Below are 23645 nucleotides of genomic sequence, written 5' to 3'. Positions count from 1 at the left end.
CTAGAAACAAGTAGCTAGAAATAGATGTAGGCCTACAAGTAGTAACTGCATAGAAGAAGCTGCTAGTAGAAGTAGTAATAGCTACATGTAGAAGTAACAGTAGAAGTAAGTGGTAACTAGTGGTAACTAGTGGTAGCTAGATTTGCTATCAAACTACGTTTGGTGTTCAAAAGGACAAGTTGAAGGTCTCCATGTTTCTCAACACCGTGGCTAGCTTCCGTTTGAACTCTCACCTCTAGAACACCCTTTCCGAGACATTCCTTTATGCCCCGTGTCAGCGGTTATAGGGTGGCTTGGCTCGATACACGAAAGCAATTAATCTGGCCCTGTATTCCTCTGCGTGTGATTTGAAGCCTGGGTGACCTTTACCAGTAGATTGACCCCCAGAAAGACCTATTTTATAACCTTACATGGCAGTCTTGAACCGCATGTCGGCATGAATGATCTGACTCTGGGTTTGTTGGGCTGAAATAGTGTTTCTGGAAAAGGAGGGTTGAAGAGCGCACTGGTGGTGGTGAGTCATGGCTAAGGATTGTGTTATGGCAAGATAACATTGGTTTGATCTATGCTGAACAAAAGGAAAAATACATTTACATTTCAGCAGACACTCTTATCCAGAGGGACTTACAGTAGTGAGTACATACATTTTCATTCGTACTGGTCCCCCGTGGGAATCAAACCCACAACCATGGCATTGAAAGTGCCATGCTCTACCAACTGAGCCACAGGGGACCTGCAACACGTAAAGTGTTGGTCCCAAGTTTCATGAGATGAAATAAAAGATCCCAGAAATGTTCCTTACGCACAAATTAGTTTACATCCCTTTTAGTGAGCATTTCTCCTTTGCCAAGATGATCCATCCACCTGACAGGTGTGGCATATCAAGAAGCTGATTAAACTACGATCATTACACAGGTGCACCTTGTGCTGGGGACAATAAAAGGCCACTCTAAAATGTGCAGTTTTGTCACACAACACAATGCCACAGATGTCTCAAGTTTTGAGGGAGTGGACAATTGGCATGCTGACTGCAAGAATGTCCACCAGAGCAGTTGCCAGAGAGTTTAATGTTCATTTCTCTACCATAAGCCACCTCCAACGTTGTTTTAGAGAATTTGGCAGTACATCCAACCGGCCTTACAACCGCAGACCACTGTATGGCGTCATGTGGGTGAGCGGTTTGCTGATGTCAATGTTGTGAATAGAGTGCCCCATGGTGGGTGTGGGGTTATGGTATGGGCAGGCATAAGCTACGGACAATGAACACAATTGCATTTTATCGATGGCAATTTGAATGCACAGAAATACAGTGACGAGATCCTGAGGCCCATTCTGAGGCCCATTTTTTAAAAAGGTATCTGTGACCAACAGATGCATATCTGTATTCCCAGTCATGTGAAATCCATAGAGTTGGGCCTAATGAATTTATTTCAATTGACTGATTTCCATATAAGGGAAATGGAAAGGGGGATACCTAGTCAGTTGTACAACTGAATGCATTCAACTGAAATGTGTCTTCCGCATTTAACCCAACCCCTCTGAATCAGATATATGAACTGTAACTCAGTAAAATCTTTGAAATTGTTGCATGTTGCGTTTATATTTTGGTTTAGTATATTTCTTGGGTAACACGGTAACTCAATAGCTATAGGTTTGTCATTGCCTCAAAATGATTAGCCCCAGTGGCCTATAGTAATGGACTCATCGTACCTAATGTGGATTTCCCGTTTGTCTACCGATCGTTCAGCATTCTGTTGACGTCTGACTGCCGACATTTTCGCACGATTCTACATGTAAAATTGTTTGTCACTCGGTTCGCAAAGTACTCTAGGCAGGCAAAAACTATTGGTGTATCCGAGCCCTAAAGTGGAGATAAGATCATATTCCCTAATTAACCAATTGCTCTTTTGAATTGAGACAACTGCTTTTGCACGATAGGCAGTATCTTTACACATACATAACATTGATGATAATCATTTTACCATATCCTTGGTTTTATCTATGGATCTCTACAGACAAAGCAACATACATTACATTCTGGATGAAGTCATCACAATTGACTAAGGTTGTCCAAAGGCAGTATTATCACCAATGTCCCTTTGCTCAATAATTATTGTCCCTCCCTCCCTTTTTCTCTGTCTCTCTCTCGCTCTCTCTTTCTCTCTCTCTACTCTCTCTGCAAACAAAATGGCTTATCCGGTGTCCCATCTGAATGACATGGAGATAATTATCGAAGGAAGGCCTCATCGGAATTCACCAGAAGCCCTCTCTTTCTATGAGACAATGTTACTATTGTGCTAAAATCCCTGTCAGCTATTTTTATCATATCAGCAGCCAGATCTGGTTGTCACTGAATTCATAGCAGAGGGTAATTACCTTATACGCTCTGGAAAAATAGGGCGGCGGCAGTTAACAGCTTGAGTGAGATGGGTTTCTCGACAAACCAACCAACACCCTAGGGTTGTCTGGCAACTGAGGGAAGAGATGGAGGGATGGAGGAATGGAGAGAGAGAACGATGAGAAATACAGTTACAATCAGAAAATGAGATGAAGAAAAATACTGCATGATTATTATTCCGTCCAATTAGTGTTTACTGCGAGGAAACAAAATGGCGGGCGGCGGCTGTGATGAGTGTGATTAAGTCGTAGTCCCTGAGCGAATTAGAAGGTGAGCCACTGTGCATTAGGTCGGATTGTGGATTTGGAATTGTGCAAATGACTTGTCGCTGTGTTCTGGTAGGAAAAACATTGAGAATTTGTGCCATTTTATGGCAATGTTTGGAAACTGTGGTCTCCAGAACAGTTGTAACGAGATACATTTCTCATGAAGTTCATGTACAGTATCTGTCATTAAAATGTTAATTACGTGCAACGCTGGGACTGTGCTTTTTAGCAGTGATGTTTTTGACAGTTTGGTGGCTTGAACTGGGGCCCAAACTCTAGGCCCTACTTCTATTAGCATCCAAAGAGACACGAAAACAGCAATGGTGTTATATGTAATGATAACTGACCTTAAGCTCTACAGAATCACCAGTGTTTGACTTAGACTGAAATAGGTGCCGGTACTCATTTTGGTTGGCGGTACTGTTTACATTTAGGTGCAGGATCTCCACAATACTTTCTATAAGAGGAACAGGAGCTCAAGCAGTAGATAATGTGAGGTGCCGGTACTCAGCTCCGGTAAGCTCCTGCCCAAGTCAAGCACTGAGAATCACAATAACACACCTTTATGGTTGAAGAGAACAGCCTACATAATCTGTAGGCCTCATGTTCATTACAAAAACACAGAGGAATGATTCAGTCGGTTCTATTTCCTCTCACCCTATCCATCATCATTCAGGTGAGACACCTTTTTAATGAATCTGGATCACATCAAATGATCACATTTATCATATAGACGTGCGCAATTCGCCAAAGTGTTGTTTGAAATGGAAAGAGGGACTGACAGGAGACATATTCCCCCATCAATCGTGCCTCCACCCTGGGACTAGAATAGATTTGAGAAGTGCCGAATAATAATGTTTTGTTCTCCCCATAGAAACATAGTTAATGAAACACGCTTTTGGAAATGTCATTTTGTAAAGTAGCATTTCATGCATGGAGTAGTCTGAGTGGTGCTTTATTCTCCTATTAACAAGCTGTACTGTATGTAGTTGCTACAGAGGAAGACAATGAACAGCACAAGTAATCAAAATCGAACCAGGCTAACATTTAGTCATGCAAATAATGAGAGGATGCTTGCATAAAAAGTTATGTTGATAACAGGACACAGAGCATTTATTATGTAGCAACCTCCAAGGTTGATTGGGTAGGAAAACATGGAATGATTGATCAGATTATTTGAAAATAATCCCCAAAATGACATCTAGAACCTAAATAGCCTCAACACCACTACAGTAACTCCCGATATATCTATATCACAGCATTTAACCACTGTGACACTCTACACCCATCCCTCCCAAACGTCAATATAAATAGCCTATTATCCACGTTCTATCAACTGGTGGCAGTATAAGGCAGTACAATCTTGTCATAAAGACTTCCTTGTTTTCTCATGGTGGTACCAACGATCCAACAGTCCGCGGCCCTCTCGATCTTTCACGGCCCAATCAGAGCCTCCCATTCTGGAGGCGTGCCAGATGAGAGAGTTGCTGAGTGACCAGCTAGGCAGAAGACCAACCAGTGTTTATTTAGTACTGAGAGAGAGAGAGAGAGAGAGAGAGAGAGAGAGAGAGAGAGAGAGAGAGAGAGAGAGAGAGAGAGAGAGAGAGAGAGAGAGAGAGAGAGAGAGAGAGAGAGAGAGAGAGCAGAGACAGAGAGAGAGAGAGAGAGAGAGAGAGAGAGAGAGAGAGACAGAGAGACATGGTTTGTTGGCAGGGAAGATGGCATCAGGGAGATTGATGAGGTTGCTGGATTTAATTACTTTTATTGGTGTTTTTGGCACAAGGTATCTTTGAGCTGTTTTTAGGGAATACAAATCACAGGCGTTGCAGGATTCACAGGATGGGCTAATCTCTCCTCTTCTCACTCTAGCTTGTCAGTCATCATACCTGGAGAGAGACCATATGTAAGACATACGTTCCTCTCTAGGAGGTGTGGAAATATCAATGAAATACAAAGGTTTGGGAGAATTTCTTGACACGTTTTGTGTCTGTTTGAGGTGTCAGGATAGAACAGAGAAACAGAGAGGTATATTGCTGAAATGACCCCTATATGTTGGCAGGTAATTATTGAGCCGTATTGTGCAGTAGCAACGGTGAAGGACCTCCTCAGGCTTCTCAGCTGGCAGGAGATAAAGGATAGCTACAGTAGAGGAAATGTGTGTGTGTGTGTGTGTGTGTGTGTGTGTGTGTGTGTGTGTGTGTGTGTGTGTGTGTCTGAGTGAGTTGGTCTAGAGAGCCTGTGTGTGTGTGTGTGTGTGTGTGTGTGTGTGTGTGTGTGTGTGTGTGTGTGTGTGTGTGTGTGTGTGTGAGTGTGTTGGTCTAGAGAGCCTGTGTGTGTGCGTGTGTGCATGTGTGAGTTGGTCGAGAGCCATAACCTTCAGAAGACTGGTAATCACCCCCTTAGCTGTCGGTAGTTGAAGAGACACTCAGTACAGGAGGCTCTGTTGATGTGGTGATAACTGATGACAATAGGTGTTATTCTGAGGTGTGGTTTGGGAGGGGGATTGTATGATTGTATCCACTACTAGATGAGTCTTGTTTATAGGAATGATGACATGGGTGTGTGTGTGTGTGTGTGTGTGTGTGTGTGTGTCTGTTCTTCCGTTTGTGTGTGTGTGTGTGTGTGTGTGTGTGTGTGTGTGTGTGTGTGTGTGTTTGTATGAACTAACTATTCAGCATATTGTTTTTGATAAGACCGGACATATGAGGTCTCTTGGGGGGGGAGTAATGTAATGCAATGTTTTATTGACTCGATAGATTAACATTTCCATTTTAGTCATTTAGCAGACGCTCTTATCCAGAGCGACTTACAGTTAGTGAGTGCATACATTATTCTTTTTTATATACAGTGGGGAGAACAAGTATTTGATACACTGCCGATTTTGCAGGTTTTCCTACTTACAAAGCATGTAGAGGTCTGTAATTTTTATCATAGGTACACTTAAACTGTGAGAGACGGAATCTAAAACAAAAATCAAATGGAAGAAACACAAAAGCACTGTCAATCTCCCTCGGCCTGGGGCTCCATGCAAGATCTCACCTCGTGGAGTTGCAATGATCATGAGAACGGTGAGGAATCAGCCCAGAACTACACGGGAGGATCTTGTCAATGATCTCAAGGCAGCTGGGACCATAGTCACCAAGAAAACAATTGGTAACACACTACGCCGTGAAGGACTGAAATCCTGCAGCGCCCGCAAGGTCCCCCTGCTCAAGAAAGCACATATACAGGCCCGTCTGAAGTTTGCCACTGAACATCTGAATGATTCAGAGGAGAACTGGGTGAAAGTTTTGTGGTCAGATGAGACCAAAATCGAGCTCTTTGGCATCAACTCAACTCGCTGTGTTTGGAGGAGGAGGAATGCTGCCTATGACCCCAAGAACACCATCCCCACCGTCAAACATGGAGGTGGAAACATTATGCTTTGGGGGTGTTTTTCTGCTAAGGGGACAGGACAACTTCACCGCATCAAAGGAACGATGGACGGGGCCATGTATCGTCAAATTTTGGGTGAGATCCTCCTTCCCTCAGCCAGGGCATTGAAAATAGGTCGTGGATGGGTATTCCAGCATGACAATGACCCAAAACACACGGCCAAGGCAACAAAGGAGTGGCTCAAGAATAAGCACATTAAGGTCCTGGAGTGGCCTAGTCAGTCTCCAGACCTTAATCCCTAGAAAATCTTTGGAGGAAGCTGAAGGTTCGAGTTGCCAAACGTCAGCCTCGAAACCTTAATGACTTGGAGAAGATCTGCAAAGAGGAGTGGGACAAAATGCCTCCTGAGATGTGTGCAAACCTGGTGGCCAACTACAAGAAACATCTGACCTCTGTGATTGCCAACAAGGGTTTTGCCACCAAGTACTAAGTCATGTTTTGCAGAGGGGTCAAATACTTATTTCCCTCATTAAAATGCAAATCAATTTATAACATTTTTTACATGCGTTTTTCTGGATTTATTTGTTGTTATTCTGTCTCTCACTGTTCAAATAAACCTACCATTAAAATTATAGACTTATCATGTCTTTGTCAGTGGGCAAACGTACAAAATCAGCAGGGGATCAAATACTTTTTTCCCTCACTGTATATATATATTTTTACTGGAATTGAACCCACAACCCTGGCGTTGCAAACGCCATGCTCAACCAACTGAGCTACATCCCTGCCGGCCATTCCCTCCCCTATCCTAGACGACACTGGGCCAAATGTGCGCCGCCCCATGGGTCTGATGATTGTGAAACTCCTGTCAGATGTGGAGAGGATGGGTAGAGACAAAGGAATGATGCACGAAGAGAGATAAATAAGAAATTGCCTTCTGTTTTCAGTGTTCATTTTCAGTGCTGCTGGAGTCAAAGCGTAAATTATTACTTCACATAAACATCCTGATGCCTTGAGGGCAGTTCACTACTTCCATTTTGAGGCAAACGTCCTCACTACCTTATCTTCCACCTTGCTCAGCTAGCATAACAAGTATGATGGAAATGTGGAAAGTCAGGGTTTATCAGGAAATAGGGATCCCCATCCCCCAATTCCAAACAAATGCATGAGATTATAGTGATATTTTTTTCGTTAAAGTGAAGAATTGACAGCAGGGAGAAAGAACTTCAAAGGAGACAACATGAAAAGTATTGAATATGTCACGTATTGATCAGGGAATTTGGCCTGTCTTAGTTTACATGTTCATCTCCTGCAAACAGTCAGACACACATATAGAGTACAGAACCAAAACAACCAAAAATGTGTCTCTGTCCTAATACTTTTGGACCTCAGTATATAACCACCTGTTTAACTGCATAGTCATACTGCTTACTAAGTATTGTTTGGTAAGGACAAAACATAGCATCCCTGAGGCATTACTGTTTTCAGTGCATCAGAAGCAATCTGCCTTGCTCGATACTGTCTGCCACCACGTCCCTTTTATTTTCTCCTTGCAAAAAAATAGGTTGCATCCCGAATTGTACCCTATTCAAATTTTTAAGTGCACTTGGCAACACTTGCACCTGTGGACCCTGGTCAAAAGTAGTGCACTATATAGAGAGAGAATAGGGTGCAATTTGGCACATAGCCTAGTCCTGGGTCTCCATTAGCAATGAAACACTGCAAAAGAGGTAATTTGCAACAGATTTGTACCTCGAGGGCCTAACCATTGTCACCCAATTTCAGCTGTATTATTCTGCACCCCTAGAATCAAGTGACCTGTCCTCTGCCTCCTCTCCCTTTTCTTTTCACATTTCACTCTAAAGAGAGAGGGATAGATGTGTGGAGAGTCCTGTTTGGGAGTTATTTTGTCCTGGCTGGTGATTACATAGGCCCCAGATAGTGTGTGTGTGAGTGTGTGTGGTGTGTCCAACTTGAAGTGGTCCTTTGGTTGATGGCGCCTCACAGGATGCCCTGCTCTCTCCAAGGAACGGGCAAGTTTTCCTGTCTTCAATAACATCCCTCCCCTGAGGAAAAGTCATTGGCATTTCTAGTTGTTTGTCTGCTCAGTTTTGAGGACTGCTACGTGTTCATCAGTCCCAGTTCTGTTCATTTTGACACTTTGCTGATACCTCGGTGTGTCTGGTTCCTGGAGAGGAAACGGGAAACTGAAATGGATCCCCCTGTAAGACAGTCATAGGTGTGTCTGTTTGATATTGAGTGTCGGGGACTGAACCTCGCAAGTGCACCGAAACATGGGGCAGATTGATGAGGCATTATGTGATGTCATCTGGCACAAAATGGCAGACCATGGACAGATTGATGAGGCATTAAGTGATGTCATTTGGCACAAAATGGCCACCCTGCACCTGAGACTATTTCTCCCAGTTTCCATAGGGAACACTGATTGATAGGTGTCACAGTGGTGGGAAGGTTCGTCCAGAATGCCGCCCATTATCCTGACTAGGAAGAGTTATTCGCCTCAACTTTAGTTTAGCGAGATGGAGTAGCGGGTCAGAGGTTTTGAAATAATAAGCAACTGAATATAAAGTTGATATAAACTTTAAAGGCCTCAACTTATTACAAAGTTTCTATTGAATAACTTGAACTATGTAGATTTTTCTGTTAAAAGAAGATAGGTTCATGCCTTGTGGGTATATTTACTGACTGCTATTGAGAGCTACAAGACTGATTAATTGAATGCATGTTTCCAAATCCAAGTTGTAATAGGTCAACAGGAATATTCCAGATACTTTGAGGGAAGAGGTCTTAAATTGTCAAAGTGTTCTTGTCCGAGCCAGTTGAAGGATTAAGCTGGAGGGATCAAGGAGTGTGTGCATGCATGAATCAAAGGCCCTGTTCAAATACACACTCTCTGTTTCGATTTCAAATGAGTGGAGGCATCAACTACTTTGATAATGCATATAGATTTTTTTCTTCTACTTTCACTTTGCGTTTCAAGGACTTTTGCCGAAGTGTAAATATCACTTTGCTACACTTGCAAAATATATTATAGTATATCTTACGTAATGGCAGATGACAGAGAAAAAATATGCTTTGCTTTTAGATGTCAGGTTCGCTCTTGAAGTGAAAAATATTTGTTTGCAGGTGAAGTTGTTCTTTGATTTTGACAATGTCCTGATCATAAATTAATCTGATGACAACTGTACAGAGGCGTAGGCAGGAATTGCCATATGGCTGGGCCTGAGTAAAAGTGACTGGGCCAACATTTTCCAGCCAAAATACAGCAAAAATACCCAAACATCAGTCGTGTAGTCGTGGTGCATGGAGATGTGGGTATACTCTAATTTTGCTCCAACATTTCCCAAATGTCCTGTCTGGCGAATGAAAGCGCCCTGTGTGAAAAATGCTATGAGAAACAGATGTAGGCTACTGAATGACCTAAAATCATGGCAATGCGAAATACATCCATCATGATATCCAGAATTAAATAATAGGCCTAACCCTTATGGATGATATGTTAGGCTAAGAACCAGATAAGCACAGAGGTAAGAAAATGAACAGATTTCTGTGGTGGTGCGTTACATGAGAACGGGACACTCAAGGAGTTCCTACACTTCATAGCAGCTGAAAGCTTGGATGCTAGTCGCTGCTGATTCATCTCTGTATTGTGCGTTTTGCTAGAGGATATTTATTGGTTACAAAAAAAGGCCTAGGCCACACTCAATTCCATACACCATGGTTTTCACATATTTCTGCCCTAATATTACTACTCTTGTTTAACTTTTCTAGGCTGTAGTCTCTGCTACATGATGTCTGTAGGCCTAGGCTATTTCGTCTATAAGGGGAATGGTGATCACTACTGGATCGAGTCAGGGCCCTGGCCTAATTTTCATAGCCTGTCCCTAAAGCTCTTCTATGGAGAAGCAAAATAAAGAGGCTAGGTTAAACTGTAGAAATCATGAGACATGGGAATAAATGCACAATTCTCGTTTTGAATGCCAATATCAGGAGTCAGAGAATAGAGCAGAGTGCAGAGCTGTCCAGTTCTGAAATCTTTGATCCGATTCTCGCGGGCTCAGCCAGCACCGGCCAAGCCACATTACCTGCACATGGCCTATGCTATGGTTTCACACTTACACTTTTCAAACCCATATTGCCAAATATTTCACGTGATATGTGTTTGTGTAGGCTACTTTGTGCATAGCAGTGTTCGAATACCCATACCAACATACTGTATACTACATACTTAATGAGTATATACTACATACCATATACTATTAGTTCATTTTAGTATACTGTAAACGAGAACGGTCTCGTTTCAGTTGAGCGTACTAGGGCTTCGCCGGTCTACCGGAAGTTGATGCTGTTGCTATGCAACCTCTTGCTAGCTTGTTTCGGGTGTGTTCGTAAATTCAATCTGGAGTGCAAGCGTGCGCTCTAGGAGCGTTCAGAGCGCACACTGGACGCTCTGGCCGAGGAGTAGGGTTGATTGGAGCGTTTAACGGCAGTCAAGCACACAAGCTACAGTGCCTTGCAAAAGTATTCATCCCCCTTGGCGTTATATTTTTCTTTTGTTGCATTACAACCTGTAATTAACATTTATTTTTATTTGGATTTCATGTAATGGACATACACAAAATAGTCCAAGTTGGTGAAGTGAAATGAAAAACATAGCTAAACAAAAATGTCAATAAATAAATAACGGAAAAGTATGTATTCACCCCCTTTGCTATGAAGCCCCTAAAAAAATCTGGTGCAACCAATTACCTTCAGAAGTCACATAATTAGTTAAATAAAGTCCACATGTGTGCAATCTAAGTGTCACATGAGCTGTCACATGATCTCAGTATATATACACCTGTACTGAAAGGCCCCAGAGTCTGCAATACCACTAAGAAAGGGGCACCACCAAGCAAGCGGCACCATGAAGACCAAGGAGCTCTCCAAACATGTCAGGAACAAAGTTGTGGAGAAGTACAGATCAGGTTTGGGTAAAAACATTTTTTTTGAAACTTTGAGCATCCCATGAGCACCATTAAATATAAAAACATTGAAAGAATATGGCACCACAACAAACCTGCCAAGAGAGGCCTGCCCACCAAAACACACGGACCAGGCAAGGAGGGCATTAATCAGAGAGGCAACAAGGAGACCAAAGATAACCCTGAAGGAGCTGCAAAGCTCCACAGCGGCGATTGGAGTATCTGTCCATAGGACCACTTTAAGCCGTACACTCCACAGAGTGGCCAGAAAAAAGCAAACACGTTTGGTGTTCGCCAAAAGCCATGTGGGAGACTCCCCAAACATATGGAAGAAGATACTCTGGTCAGATGAGACTAAAATTGAGCTTTTTGGCCATCAAGGAAAACGCTATGTCTGGAGCAAACCCAACACCTCTCATCACCCCGAGAACACCATCCCCACAGTGAAGCATGGTGGTGGCAGCAATTATGGATGTCACTAAATACAGTGAAATTCTTGAGGGAAACCTGTTTCAGTCTTCCAGAGAGTTGAGACTGGGACGGAGGTTCACCTTCCAGTAGGACAATGACCCTAAGCATACTGCTAAAGCAACACTCGAGTGGTTTAAGGGGAAACATTTAAATATCTTGGAATGGCCTAGTCAAAGCCCAGACCTCAATCCAATTGAGAATCTGTGGTGTACACCAGCGGAACCCATCCAACTTGAAGGAGCCGGAGCAGTTTAGCCTTGAAGAATGGACAAAAATCCCAGTGGCTAGATGTGCCAAGCTTATAGAGACATACCCCAAGAGACTTGCAGCTGTAATTGCTGCAAAAGGTGGCTCTACAAAGTATTGACTTTGGGAGAGGGGGGGGGTGAATAGTTATGCACGCTCATGTTTTCTGTTTTTTTTGGTCTTATTTCTTGTTTGTTTCACAATGAAAAATATTTTGCATCTTCAAAGTGGTAGGCATGTTGTGTAAATCAAATGATACAACCCCCCCCAAAAAATCAATTTAAATTCCAGTTGTAAGGCAACAAAATAGGAAAAATGCCAAGGTGGATGAATACTTTCGCAAGCCACTGTAACTGGCTAATTTTGGCTAGCTACTTCCAGACACAAATGAGAGAACACCTCACTCTGACCATTTTACTCGCCCTAGCAGAGCTAGTTAGGCTGTTTTCATGTTATCCAGAGCATTGGTGACTGTAACTGTGCTGCTGGCAACAATTTAATCACGCTTTTTTTGGCCAAAGTTTATTGACACTAGCCATATTCAACGGGTGTTGAGCAGTTATTCTGCGCTCTGGCACACTCAGACGAGAGTGCTCTGAAATCGGAGTAGATTGCCAGAATTAACAATGTCCATTGAAATGCACAACGACTATACCACTTAGCTAAGAATGACGTGAATAATCAAGTCAATAAACGTTGGGTAGTTAGTTAGATAGCATGAGATGTAATACTATGCGGTTCGTAAGGATAGCGTAGATAGCAAATTGGCAGCCAACATAACGTCTAACGTAACTTATTTGAAAAGTCATTACTTTATTACATTGCTCAACATTTTCTTAACATTTGTCATAATTAGTTAAATAAATGTATTTGTATCCGCTCTCGTCGGACTTCGTCTGCATATTTTACGCCATTTTCTTCAAATCTGAAAATGTTGTGAAGCCATGACCATTTTCTGAAGAATTGCATTATGGGCCTAAAAGCACGGAAATAGTGTCCATTGCTTGTATATTTCGTATTTTGGCAAATTTAGTACAACATCCAGGAACTTTTGGCATACTAACTATATCCATATTATGACCAATAAGCATACTATATACTCAATTCACGTCACAAATAGTACGTTAGTGCGGTTAGTATAAGTATTCGAACACAGCTCATGATTTCTCTATTGTACTACATAATTGACACAGTGTATACCTCCACTACACTACTTTGATACGCATCAGTGGGATTAAGAAGTGAGTATATGCAATGCCCACTGAAAAAAAACATGAGTATCCCCTCACTGCCCGACATATCTAAGTGAAAATGTGTGCGATCACATTGCATCAGTGGAGGCTGCTGAGGGGAGGACGACTCATAATAATGGCTGGAACAGAGTGAATGGAATGGCATCAAACACATAGAAACCATGTGTTTGATACCATTCCACTCTTTCCGCTCCAGCCATTACCATGAGCCCGCCCTCCCCAATTAAGGTGCCACCAACCTCCTGTGCATTACATCATTTAACACATAACACAGCAAATGTCCCTTGACAAACAAGCCCGTTATTATTGGCAAGTAGGCAGCGCAAGTACACAACTACACAGCCACTTACAACAACACCGCTGACAAAACAGGCCGATTGTCTGAGTCCCACAGTAAACAAACATAATGAAATACACAACATTTCTACCACCTACATAAAGTATTCAGAGAGAGAGGAGAGAGAGAGAGAGAGAGAGAGAGAGAGAGAGAGAGAGAGAGAGAGAGAGAGAGAGAGAGAGAGAGAGAGAGAGAGAGAGAGAGAGAAGAGAAAGAGAAAGAGAGAGAGAGGGAGCGAGAGAGCGAGAGAGAATGAGATTCTACAGCAGCAGATAAGTGAAGTGGTAAAATAGGAGAAAATATACTGTCACAAAATACGGATAATGGATGAAGCGTTCAGTTTGACAGTCCAACCTCATGAAATAAACAACATATTATCAGATCAGATCGACCACTCCCACTCAAAGGAGCGATCTACGAGCAAAACAGGTGGATTCAGGACCATGGACAGCGCATCTGCCGGACAGCAGCTCGGCACTAGACTGGAATATGGACAAACAGCTTATTGCACTATTGCACAAGAAAGAATATAATGCCCTGAAAGTGTTTTCATTAAGCACAAAAATGCACACTTTTTGTCATATGAAAACAGCCAAACACAATACAATGCACACACTTTAGACCTGTATCTCGAACTGTACGGCGGGCATGAAATGAATAGCTTACTTTGAATAAGCAAACGCTACTGTATAGGCATTCAGGCATGAAAACATAAAATCATTAACTATAATACCACGGAGGGTATGAATTAATAGCTCACTTGAATCAACAAACATAAACCTGGCCTACCAAGGCAGTCATGAAAACATGACATCATCATACATAGCCTAATATCACGGCGGGTATGAATACAATAGCTCACTGGAATCAAGCACATACAGTGCCTTCAGAAAGTATTCATATCCCTTGACTTATTCCACATTTTGTTGTGTTACCTCTGAATTAAAAATTGATTAAATATGGGGTTTTTTCTCTCACCCTTCTACACATAATACCCAGTAATGACAAAGTGAAAATAAATTATTTTTTTTATATTTTTTTAGATTTTTTTTAAAAGCTATTGAAAATGAAATACAACTTTTGACACTACCGGTCAAAAGTTTTAGAACACCTTCAAGGGTTTTTATTTATTTGTACTATTTTCTACATTTTAGAATAATAATGAAATTAATTACATAAAAATCATACAATGTGATTTTCTGGATTTTTGTTTTAGATTCCGTCTCTCACAGTTGAAGTGTACCTATGATAAAAATTACAGACCTCTACGTGCTTTGTAAGTAGGAAAAACTGCCAAATCGGCAGTGTATCAAATAATTGTTCTCCCCACTGTATATATATATATACTGTATAGATATATATATATATATATATTTTAAGCGATCCTGATTGGGTGGGCCAGTTCAATCTGACCTGGCCCTGCCATGGCTTCGCCTCTGCAACTGTATAAATGAACTGCAAAAATGATTATATATTCTGATTTTAAACCATATTCTCAATTTCTAGCTCTCAGCAGTTAGCAACCCATTTCACATATATCAAGCACACTTTTACAATATACTATCCCTTTGTTAGAAGAGACATTATGCAAAAGCGGGAAAGCATGAAAATCACCATCCATTATTTAGTGAAGTTTACACATTACCCTCTTCATGTCGCTGTATAAAACAGACTTCGTACGAACATGAAACATGAAGGATTTTGCCTGCTCATGCTTGTGAATGAGGTTTTGAATGTGCAATAATGTTGTTCCAAGGAGATAAATAAAGCAATCTCCACTAATCGTTTTAATAATCCCCTTGGCTGAAGCACACTTCAGGAGTGCTAGCTACTCCTACGTATTGTACCCAGGCTTCATGTTGAGAGGAGCACTTGTACAAACACCACAGGGACTCTCACTATGGTTGAGAAAAGACAGCAGCCACTACATTCTATGCTTGTTATTTCTCTCATATACACCAACCTGAATCATTATGCAATAACTCGAAGAGCCATTTTCTCTGGCACTAACTGACCAGTCATTTAGGATATTATCCATTCGTTTTTGGATTCAAATCCTGCACTTTTAAGAGTCTACTAGGAATTTTAGAGCAGTGTGCCTTATTATGACAATTTAATATAGTCAGCTCACTATAGCAACCGAACGTGATTGGTTAGTTGATTGATTGACTATTGATTGACCCATTGGAATGTCTCATCTACGATCTACGGTCCCCTCTATCCTGGGTAGGAACTGTTATGTTAGCTGATGAATGACTGTAAGGAGGATTGTGATTTCATTACAGTATTGACTATAGCTTCTGGATCAATATAATCCACAAGTGTTAAGGACATTAGATGCAATTGCATTTTGATTGGGTTGATCCTCGTTGATGGACACCCATTCACCCAACCCTGGTTCATCCACCCCGACCACATGACCAATCCCTCTGTGTATCAATCAATTAGTGACCAGTTGAAACTAGTGTTTCTCACACATACATTACCACATGTACAACCATTCTAATTTATGTGAAGTTAACATGCTTGGATATTTCAGTTACCTGTATAGCTACAGTGCCTTCAGAAAGTACTCACATCCCTTGACTTTTTTCACATTTTGTTGTGTTACCAAGTGGGATTAGAATGGATTTCATTGTCATTTTCTATCAACAATCTACACAAAATACTCTGTAATGTCAAAGTGGAAGAACAATTATAACATTTGTAATAAAATACAAATATATCTTGATTAGATAAGTATTCAACCCCCTGAGTCAATACATGTTAGAATCACTTTTGGCAGCCATTACAGCTGTGAGTATTTCTGGGTAAGTCTCTAAGAGCTTTCCACACCTGGATTGTGCAGCATTTACCCATTATTCTTTTCAAAATTCTTCAAGCTCTGTCAAATTGGTTGTTGATCATTGCTACATCACCACTTTCAGGTCTAGCCATAGATTTTTAATTAGATTGAAGTCAAAACTGTAACTCGGCCACTCAGGAACATGCACTGTCTTCTTGGTAAGCAACTCCAGTGTAGATTTGGCCTTGTGTTTTAGGTTATTATGTCTGGTGGGAAGCAGACAACCAGGTTGTCCTCTAGGATTTTGCCTCTGCTTAGCTCCATTCCCCAGTCCTTAACGATGACAAGCATACCCATAACATGATGCAGCCACCACTATGTTTGAAAATATGGAGAGTGGTACCCAGTAATGTATTTGCCCCAAACATAACACTTTTGTATTCTTTGTAGTGACAGGGTTTATTGATACACCATCCAAAGTGTAATTAATAACTTCAACATGCTCAAAGGGATTTTCTATGTCAGGCTTTTTTTACCTATCTTTTTGACCTTATTTTGCCAGGCAAGTTGACTGAAAACACATTCTCATTTACAGCAACAACCTGGGGAATAGTTACAGGGGGGAGGAGAGGGGAGGAATGAGCCAATTGGAAGCTGGGGATGATTAGGTGGCCATGATGGCCAGATTGGGAATTTAGTCAGGTCACCAGGGTTAACACCTCTACTCTTATGATAAGTGCCATTGGATCTTTAGTGACCACAGAGAGTTAGGACACCAGTTTAACATCCCATCCGAAAGACAGCACCCTACACAGGGCAATGTCCCCAATCACATTGGGATATTTTTATTTTAGACCAGAAGAAAGAGTGCCTCCTACTGGCCTGACAAGACCACTTCAAGCAGCATGTGGTCTACCATCCAGGGACAGACCAGGACCAACCCTGCTTAGCTTCAGAGGCAAGCCAGCAGTGGGATGCAGGGTAGAAGTGGGGTGCACACTTCAATCTACCAATAGGTGCTCTTCTTTACGGCATTGGAAAACCTCCCTGGTCTTTGTGGTTAAATCTGTGTTTGAAATTCACTGCTGGACTGAGGGACCTTACAGATAATTGTATGTGTGGGGTACAGAGATGAGGTAGTCATTCAAAAATCATGTTAAACCCTATTATTGCACACAGAGTGAGTCCATGCAATTTATTAAGTGACTTGTTAAGCAAATGTTTACTCCTGAACTCATTTAGGCTTGCCATAACAAAGGGGTTGAATATTTATTGACTCAAGATCTTTTCATTTTTAATGAATAAAAAAACGAATAAAAAAAACAACATAATTCCACTTTGACATTATGGGGTATTGTGTGTAGGCCAGTGACAAAAAATCTAAATTTAATTTATTTTACATTCAGGCTGCAACACAACAAAATGTGTAAAAAGACAAGGCCTGTGAATACTTTCTGAAGGCACTTGATAAAACAGGGGCATTATCACCAGCATTGATCTGCGGCCAACTTTAACCTCATTGAGCGGCTTCAGACGTTTCTAGCCCAAATTGTGAATCAGCAAAAAAAGTGTTGGGTGTGGGGAGGGAAAAACCAATCGGCGCCCGCTGCCCGCCATGATATTCACTCGTTTATGAATCCTCAGAGGGTGTAAAGGTTAAGAACTGTCATCAGATTAGCCATTGATTTCAATTAGTGCTGCCTGCACTAAACAACCTTTGTCTGTCTGCGATCACTGCTCGGGTATTGATTTGCCAGGCTTGTACCATTACGTTTGATTGCTGCCGGGGCACTGTCAGTTCTGAGAACCTGATTACCGACTTTTCTCGCTCCCCCACATTTCCAACCACCCCTTTTTAGATAGATCCAGGAATAAAGGTGTATAAAGGTTGCTAATAAGGTTAGCCCACGCACTGCTTCCATATAGGTACTTTGAGAGGTCAAACTGAGATATTATGGCTGTGGTAAAGGAAACAAAAAGGCTGCGAATGGCTAATTATGAACTGGGTACAGAGAGGCCTGGGTAACTGCAAACAGCACAGTCAGGTCAGACAATACACTATATACACTGGCTGACCAAGAGTAAGGGCACAATACAAAGAGTCTTACAGCAGTGTTATAATAGGACAGTAGTTCGTTCAATTACACCAGTTTGTGATTTCGAAACGCTTTCTCAGATAATTCTGATTGCATGTAAAGATTTTGTTGTATTATTGAACAGCAAGTGTAAAACATTTCATAATTTCTCCAGGAGAAAATATACTGATTTCTTTTCCCACACAAACTGAAGGAAATTCATTGGGCCCCCACACTGATCTACAGTACATCAATATTTTAGCCTATTCCACCATAGTCTATACTCAGTGGCAGCCATGCTAGTCCAGGGCATTAAAATTGGAACTGAGCCTCGTCTCAAAATAGCTGCATCGCTACAAATGTCATCACCCCTTCGCTTGCTTAAATTAAACGCGTTTCAGGCAGTTAATGTCCTATAAATGCCTATTACCATCCTGACGCTTGGAAGTTATGGAGTTTCTTGAAACTTTTAAATGAGTTTATTGATCCTCTTTGTTCTACCTTGACCCCCTTCTCTCATCGGAATATGTGTTTTCTTGAAAAAATGTTTGATTTGTTATGCGATGGAAATTGGTTAATTGAATACCAATGTAATGATTATTTACTTGTCTGATGTATTTATCTAAGTTAACGATAATTTAATTAAGTTCAGCAAATGGCAGATGTTATCTGTAGAAGTGGTCCTCTGTAGCTCAATTGGTAGAGCATGGCGCTTGTAACGCCAGGGTTAGATCCCCGGGACCACCCATACATAAAAATTTATGCGCACATGACTGACTGTAAGTCGCTTTGGAGAAAAGCGTCCGCTAAATGGCATATTATTATTACATGAAGTAATTTGTTTTTACTCTGTTATCTGTACCACACTGTTACATACACCAAGTGAATCACTAATTAAGGCTTTAAGACTTCCAGCAAATGTTTTTTACATAGGCAGAACACTTTAGCGGAAGAGGATTTTTTTTGTCAGACCACACTCCCACACATTCCCCCAAAATAGAAGCATTACTGTCATTTATAAGTGTTCAAGCCTTCACCCATTTCCTAGCCACCCAAAATCAATACTAGAAAGTTGCTAATTGGCCAGTAATTTTAGAATTTCCAGGTGGGCGTTCAGAGAAGACAAGTTCTGTTTGTACTGTATAGAATTAATCAAGAGAATCTTCCATTTTCCTTTGTTCGTTATTTAAGGACCCATGAATTCCAAATAAAAAGGAATACTTCCTACATGGCCGCTCATTGCTGCCCGTTCACTGGGCTCTCATTTGAACTAATGATTCGCTAAAGAGAAGTCCGGGTGAGGCATGAAGAATATGAATCAATTACGATATTTCTCAGCTTTCGCTTTTGTTAAAGAACAAGAAAGCACTAATGAGCTAGTCTGGAATCCCTGGAATCGCTGGGAATCCATGGTGGGTCAGTGTCTTTTCTCTTCTGAGGTCTGGCATAACACAAAGAGACAGTTCAAAGCTCCTCCATAGCTCAAAGCCATTTAGTAGCCACCAATCCCTTGCACAGATAAAGAGGACGGTAATTAAAATAGAGAGGGATAATCAGGTTTTTTGACATGTATCTTTTTATTTTATTCTCTGCAGGCCATGGCGTTGTAGAGGACAGAGGACATTATTTAGATTCTAGGCTACTACTGTCTGTGTAAGAATGCTGTTTTCCATTTTTGAGGCTGGGTGAAGGTGATTAAGATGACACATTTCTAGGGTTACATGATTCCTCCTGTGTATAACTTTACTGGATAGTCCATGTCTTATACATCTAATGAAAAAGGTCCTGCTTTGAAAAGCCTCCATGACAGAGGAGGATGCCTCATACCTGTTACACCAGAGGACTGTCAGGTCCCCCGCTTAATCGATATCATTGCGACGATGGAAGAAATATGAATGTTTTTCATCCATATTAAAAATCCTCTCTGTAGCTCCCTTTGGAGGAGTGTTTCACCCCTTCAACTCTGCGGAGGGAGAGTGGTTAGAATTCTGTGTGATAGATTACAAGGCTATAATCTCGCCTCTTGTAAGGCACACAGTGTGGTGGGGATGGGATGCCACGGTGGTAGATAAAAGGATCTTAATGTCTAGTGCATGGTGCTGATTTAAATATAAGTAATGCTAAAACACAAAGTAGACTAGAGAAGAGAGGAATATTTAAACAATTCAAATATGAGCAATGCATAGCCAATCCCAATGCGACCAGTTTCGGCCCAGTTTGGGAAACATTTGATTTAAATGTGTTTTTTAAATATATGAATAAGACTAGGTTGGCTCTGTCTTATGGTTAAGCAATGAATTAATACTGAGTGTAGTTAATTACAATAAATTTAGTCCATGTTTTATGCACAGGGGAAAACAGAGGAGCAGATTATACAGTATATAAAAAATAAATCTAACTATAGTAGCTTTTTAGATCTTTTTAGATCTTAGTGTTAGATCTTGATCCCCTGTAGCTCAGTTGGTAGAGCATGGCGCTTGCAACGCCAGGGTTGTGGGTTCATTTCCCACGGGGGCCAGCATGAAAATGTATGCACTCACTAACTATAAGTCACTCTGGATAAGAGTGTCTGCTAAACGACTAAAATGTAAATGTAAATCATATTAATATACTGGCTCTATGTCTTAGGCACTGATTGAAGATTAAATTAACATTAACTAAAAATAGCTCTCTATATTGTCTTAACTGCCGAATGAATAATAGCAGTATCAAAGGAAGTGAAGATAGCTTTATAAAACATGCTTCAGGGCTGAAATATTTCAGTCCAAATTTTATAAATAGAACTGTCTGTTTCACAGGTACCTACCTATAGGCCATTGTGAGGTCATGAGTTTGAACCGGAAGTTCATTTGAGTTCTCTCCTTTGATTCCATTTACTAACAAGGGAAGTCTAGTACATTTGTCCGTGGCTGCAATAAGCTTGTGGTTTTACATATTGCAGGAGCAAGGATGATTGATTTGTAACTCCAAAGTCTATTAAGAGATATTTACGCCTAGTTGAGTTAATACATCTGTAGTGCTGTAGCAGCTATAGGGATGTGTCCCAAATGGCATCCTATTCTCTATATAGTGCAAGAGCCCTTTGGGCCCAGGTCAAAACTAGTGTACTAAATAAGGAATATGATGCCATTTGGGACTCAGATGAGGATTTCTAGGACTAGGAGATAAAGGAGGCCAGATTTACGGCATAAGCTTGCCAGTCCCAACGTTTAGCCCCTTTCAGTAGATCTGAAGGATTAGCTGACAGCTAACGCACCTGCTCAGACATGACTACATCTATGACTACATCTGTATGGAATCAATATCTCATACTTTTGTGAAATTGAATTTCGGAGCGAGTATGGAAGAGATGCTGAGCCAGGCCAGTTATTGGAGAACTTAGAGAATGTGATTTCACCCACAAAGGTGTTGGAAGAATTAAGGTTATTGTGTCTTTTCATTATTTCTATCGCCTTATGAAAACATGCTTAGCATTTTAATTGGATAATCGCCTTTGTAAGAGATAGCATGCTAAACAGGTAGTAATTGTTGAAAAACGATTCCATATGTTCCCATGCTGTTCTTGACTAGGTATAGGTACAGTATAGGCACTGTATTTTTTTTGATTATTCCAATACAATCTATGCAACAGTACAATACAATAACACCTACATCATCCCAAACTTCATACTGAATACTAATAGACCTGTATACCAAAACACATACTGTAACAGCCATTCCATTTCATGTTTTTGGATACAATTGTGCAGGTTCCAAAGACACACAAAATGGACAAGGAGTGCACATTCACAGCTCTGAAAGATAAGCATTTGCGCTTTCTTTCCCCAGTAGAATCCTCTCAGACTTCTAATCAGCGCAGTAGCTTTGGTCTCTGCATGGAAAACACTTGGACAGAGAGATCTACTCGTAAGAAGAGTGGATTCTTAGATCATAGATACACATATGCTATCTTAATTTGATCACTCTCTCTGTTGTCGCAAGGAAATTCCTGCGCAGCAGGAAATGCAAACTTGTAGTGTATTCAAGGTTTAAAAATGCTTCTAAAGTTTGTAATTTCCACTTTAAAATGTCAGACTTGATTTGCCCTAACGAAAAATGCATCAACCCCTCGAAAATGTCAATTAATTATAACCCACATAATAATTCAAAATTCCTGTTGTTGCAGGATTATCTTCCTGCTGTGAGAAACTGGTCAAATTAAGACATACTACGTCTGTAAAATACGCCTAATCAATACAATTATCAGCAAACTCTGAAGCATTGTTGCTATACAGTCAGTTGATGTTGATCCAGGTAGAGCCCCAGCATATGTTACAAAACAAGCCAGCCAGCCTGTGAATAAATCTACTCTTGCTATGTCTTAGGGTCCTAGGCCTGCCTAGCTACACCTTAACCCAGTGTTTCCAAACCCTGGTCCTCATGTACCCCCAACTGTACACATTTATATTGTAACCTGGGACAAGAACACCTGATTCAACTTGTCAGCTAATCATCAAGCCCTCAATGAGTTGAATGAGGTGTATTTGTCAAGAGCTACAACAAAATTGTATACTGTTGGGGGTACTCGAGGACCAGGGTTGGGAAACACTGCCTTCACCTGTCTAAATGTGTGCATTTAGCATTGTATTTAATCATACATAATATCCCTTTAACTCCATTTGGATTTTCTGAATACCGGTATGCAATAGGAGAACAGGGCTATACATTTTGTTCAACAAGTGACTTAGTTTGACAACATTTGCCCTTGTAAATACATCTATAATATATTCACATTGCACAAAAAATGTCCTTGCACAACCCCCCCGTAAGTGCTAACCAACTGCTGATTTGTAATTCTAATACAAGGCGGAAAAGAGCAGGGTTGTTTTCTTGTGCGAGGTCTAGCTGGAGCAACTATGATTTAGTTTGCTCTGATAGCTACCTCATTATAATGACAGCAGCTCTTGCAAAACAACAGGGAATAACCGTCACCTAACTATTAACACCAATTAATAATTTCATGCAGACTTCTCAAGGCTATAACAGCCATGTTCAAATCAGAGCGTCTAGATCCATTTAACCAGCAAAGATCATCAACATACGCTCATACAATGTTTTACATATGTAAGACAGGATAATACAATGTTCTTCCCTTGCTGCTTCGGTCCCCGCTTGTCACAGAAATTATTATCTCTCACACTAATAGCATAAACAGTGGGGGATAGTAATGCGGCTTATTTAATTTTCCAGCGTGTTGTACAGCACATTAAGGCTGCGGATAGAGCTTCAGCCTCTTTATCAATGTTCTTGGACATTATGAAGGTCCAAACTTGTAGTGTTAATGTCTTTATGATAGACTCTACCACCCTGTAAATCTTAAACCTTGTAAACTGGAGCAAAAATAAATCCAACATGTATCGGCATTCATCAATCCGATCTAATTCTGATTAACAATTTTTTATAACTGGAGTACAA

This window comes from Coregonus lavaretus (assembly GCF_964263955.1).
Source record: "Coregonus lavaretus genome assembly, chromosome: 40".
Taxonomy (NCBI): domain Eukaryota; kingdom Metazoa; phylum Chordata; class Actinopteri; order Salmoniformes; family Salmonidae; genus Coregonus; species Coregonus lavaretus.
This window is presented reverse-complemented; position numbering follows the sequence as displayed.